The sequence below is a fragment of the Macaca thibetana genome, chromosome 1 (assembly GCF_024542745.1).
Source record: "Macaca thibetana thibetana isolate TM-01 chromosome 1, ASM2454274v1, whole genome shotgun sequence".
NCBI classification, from domain to species: Eukaryota; Metazoa; Chordata; class Mammalia; order Primates; family Cercopithecidae; genus Macaca; species Macaca thibetana.
In genome coordinates this window covers 21,560,400-21,564,669 of record NC_065578.1, presented here as the reverse complement: position 1 = coordinate 21,564,669, position 4,270 = coordinate 21,560,400, and the positions used below count along the sequence as shown (strand labels likewise).

The 4,270-nt window shown below is 51.0% G+C and overlaps 1 long non-coding RNA gene across 1 annotated transcript; it reads right to left on the bottom strand.

Moving 5' to 3' along the window:
- Positions 1-380: 380 nt before the first annotated feature.
- On the bottom strand, positions 381-1,872 carry LOC126956914 (uncharacterized). The gene is made up of 3 exons (XR_007726538.1): positions 1,672-1,872; positions 681-853; positions 381-558 (listed from the first exon to the last, which is right to left on the bottom strand). It is a non-coding gene; the product is annotated as an uncharacterized LOC126956914 (long non-coding RNA).
- Between the last annotated feature and the right edge of the window lie 2,398 nt (positions 1,873-4,270).

Below are 4,270 nucleotides of genomic sequence, written 5' to 3'. Positions count from 1 at the left end.
CCTCAGCCTTCCGAGTAGCTGGGATTACAGGCGCATGCCACTATGCCCAACTAATTTTTGCACTTTTAGTAAAGACAGGGTTTCACCACGCTGGCCAGGCTGGTCTCAAACTCCTGACCTCAGGTGATCTGCCCACCTTGGTCTCCCAGAATGCTGGGATTATAGGCGTGAGCCACCGTGCCCGGCCTGAAGAGCACAGTCTTCCTTACCATTATTATTGGCTAATGATGCCTGGGATGGGCATGAAGGTTATTGGTCCAGCAGGGAAGGTGGGGAGGGCAAGAAGTTGTGTACTTGTCATCTGAGGGTGGCTCACACTGCCTTCCTTGGAGTTTTCCAGATAAGAAAATAGTGTAAGTCAGGACACCAAGTTGGCTAGAGTGAATAAATGGAGTTTATGGATGCACATCATTGAAATGACCAGAAGTGAACTTCAGGTGTGGCTGGATCCAGGTTCTCAAGTGATGTCATCAGACACAGGGAAGAGGCCATGTGAAGACAGAGGCAGAGATATGAACGATTCCACCACCAGCCAAGGAACGCCAGGGCCACCGGAAGCTGGAAAAGACAAGGAAGGATTCTTCCCCAAGTCTTCAGAGGAAGCAGGCCTCCCCATGCCTCGATTCCAGACGTTCAGCCTCCGCAACTGCGAGACAATCCATGCGTGTTGTTTTGAGCACCTGGTTTGTGTTATCTTATTGCGGCAGCTCTGGAAGACTGATAACCATCTGAAATGAGACATGATCGTATTTATTTATGGATTTATTCTTCATCCTTCTCAAGGGATCTGCTCCGTAAGGCCAGATGCCATCTGGTTTTGTCGCTGCTGTGTCCCTCATGTCTGGAACAGTACCTGTGGCATAGGAGATGCTCATGAAGGATTCCGTCGAATCAAAGAACCCTGGACTCTGCATGCTGGAAGGATCTGTCTAGTCCAGCCCCAACCTGCTTTCCAGCCAGGCCCTCCTCGGGCCCCTCCATCCCACTTCCCACACATTTTGCTTTTGACAAATGACTCTGGTGACAGACCATGTTCCCACCACCCAGATACACACAGTGGCTCATGTTATCCTTGAAGAGGCAGCGCAGCCCAGTAGCGACAAGCTTGGAGGTACGGGGACCCCAGAGCCAGGTTCAGTGGTGTCTGGCTTGCCCTGTGGCGATCCACCAGCAGGTCCCTGTGCCTCTCTTTCCTCCCCTGGAAAACAGGGACAGGATCCCAGCCTCTCAGAGTTACTGTCAGTGCCTGCCAGTAGGTGCTCAATCATGGTAGCTGTGGGCCCAGTGTAGTGGCTCACTCCTGGAATCCCAGCACTTTGGGAGCCCGAGGCAGGTAGATCACTTGAGGCCAGGAGTTCAAGACCAGCCTGGCCTACATGGAGAAAACCCGTCTCTACTAAAAATACAAAAATTAGCCGGGCATAGTGGTACATGCTGTACTCCAAGTTACTCAAGAGGCTGAGGCTGGAGAATCGCTTGAACCTGGGACGCAGAGGTTGCAGTGAGCCGGGATAGCACTACTGCACTGCAGCTTGGGCAACACAGCAAGACTCCAACTTAAAAAAACAACAACAAAAATGGTAGCTGTGGTCAACTCTCCTTGGATGTCCCATCTTCCCTGTGAGGCTGACCCGAACCCAGTCCTCCTGCAGGAAGCCCTCCCTGACTAACCCCACCCTCGGGCCGGCTCTCCCTAGCACAGACTCACTGAACAGCTCCCCTGCTGCTCAGCACAGTCTGGGACGGTGAATTCTCTGTTGGCGCACACGTGGCCTATCTCCATAGCCGCCTCAGCCGTTGGCCATGTTTTAATGAGGACTTCTCTTTGTAAATAAGGAAGCAGGCCTTTGATCTCCCTTCTGGAATCGGCTGTCTTTGATAGCCTGCACTGAGGAACTTAAACGTCGGGCTGGAATTCAAGTCTGGGCATTGCTGCCACTCGCCGCCAACCCTGGGCAGGTTGCCTCCCTTCTCCCAGCCTCAGTATCCCCCTAAGTAGAAAGGGTCTGGGTGGGGCAGACAGTCTGTGGTCCATAAATTAGCCGATCCATGAATTCAGCAAAATACCACCTTAGCGCCAGTTTCTGTGGTAACCTCCCTTTCTTTAATTTCAAGCACAAATCAGCAATTAGCTCCAGTTCCCTGATGAGGGATAATGAGGCCAGGAGAGGTAAAGGGACTTCTCCAACACCCTCAGTCAGGCATGAAGCAGAGCGGGGATTAGGACCTAGGTTGTCTGACTCCTGGTCTCGCTTATTTCTGTGACCTCTCACCCTCCAAGGCCAAGGTTAACTGGGAATGCTTTGGTCCACTGGTGACATCTTGGAGTCAGTCCAAGTCAGGACATCCCTAGGCCTGCTCTCCTCTGCTCTATTCTGGGAGGGGGACAGTCTGAGAGCTTTGGGCAGGAGGTCAGGCAGTAGGATTTGGAGGGGGGACCATTTTCAAAGGTGAATACAGTTCTTATGCATCCCTCAAAGGGTTCCGTGGCTCTGGTTCTGGGGGGCAGGGCATTTGTGGAGGCCATGTTCTTCATGGGTGCCCACTCCACACACAGAGGAAGAGACGAGACTTGGAGGAGAAAAGGAGTTGCATAAGGTTGGTGACAGGGCTGGAACTGACCCCAAACCATGGCCTGTCTTGCACTAACTGCACCCCCATACCCCAGAGGGGGCCTGTCAGTGGGGGACGCTCCCAGCAACCCCCTGGTACATAGAAGGGAGCAGAAACAGGCTCAAAGCCACACAGTCAGGTTCCCTGGGAACAGTGTCATGGGCAAGAGTTGGGGGAGGGAGGAGCAGCTGGAAGCGGAAAGACGGTGATGTGAGAGAGATTAAAAGAGACATGAAGAGAAAAAAAGAGACAAAGAGAGGGCAAGCAGGGGGAAAAGATGGAAGGAAGGAGGGAGGAGGGGTGGAGAGGGAGGAAGGGAAGAGAAAAGAGAGAGAGAATGAATAATGGATTCATTTCCATTTTCTGAGCAGAACCCATTTCCAGATCTAGGGGAATGCCAAGGGCAGAGTGGCTAACTCAGCCGGCTCGATGGGAGCATAGGGACCATCGCCTCCTTGTCCCCTTGTCCCCTGCATGGCTCCTTGGTGGACAAGGCATGGAGCAAGGCTGGTGGGATTCAGGGCCAGATCCCACTGAGGGATGGGAGAGGGTGACTGGGGGGCCTGGGCCATGCTCAAGAGCTGAGTGATCTTCAGTGAGCCACAGCCCCTCTCCCGAGCCTCAGGTTCCAAATCTGCAAAACAGCCAGAGCTGGGGTTGCGTGTGTGTGTGTGTATGGGTGTGCGCATGTGTGTATGTGTGTGTCTCTGTGGGGGCGTGTGTGTGTGGATGTATGTGTGTATATGTAAGTGCATGTGTGCATGTGTGTATTTATGTGTGGTGTGTGTGGTTATGTGAGAGAGAGTGTATGTGTGCATGTGTGTGTATATATGTGCATGTGTGTGTGCATGTGTGTATGTATTTGTGTGGTGTGTGTGAGTGTGTTGTGGTTATGTGTGTGTTTGAGGGTGTGTATATCTGTGTGTATATATGTGTGTGTGCATGTGTGTATGTGTGTGTCTCTGGGGAGATATGTGTGTATGTGGTTATGTGTATCTGTGTGTGAGTATATGTCTGTGTGTGTGTGAGTGTGTATATGTATGTGTGTATGTATTTGTGTGTGGTGTGTGTGGTTTGTGTGTGTGTATGTGTGTGCATGTGTATATGTGTCTCTGGAGGGATGTGTATGTGGTTATGTGTGTATGTGTGTGAGCGTGTATGTGTGTATGTGTGTGTGTGTGTATATGTATGTGCATGTGTGTGTGCATGTGTGTTTGTATTTGTGGTGTGTCTATGTGTATGTGAGAGTGTGTATGTCTGTATGTGTGTGTGCATGTGTGTATGTGTGTCTCTGTGGGGGGATATGTGTGTGTGCATGTGGTTGTGTGTGTGAGAGTGTATGTGTGTATGAGTGTGCGTGTGAGTGTATGTGTGCATATGTATGTCCGTGTGTGTATGTGTATGTGTGCATGTGTGTATTTGTGGTAAGTGAGATGTGTGTGAATGTGTGTGACAGTGACATCTGTGTATGTGTGTGCATGTGTGTCTGGGTGGGGTGTGTGTGTGCATGTGTGGTTATGTGCACGTATGTGTATGTGGGGAGTATATGTGTGCGTGCATGTGTGTGGTTATGTGTGTATGTGTGCATATGTATGTGTATATTTGTGTGTGCACACATGTGTGAGTGTACGCATGTGCAAATATATGTGTGTGTGTG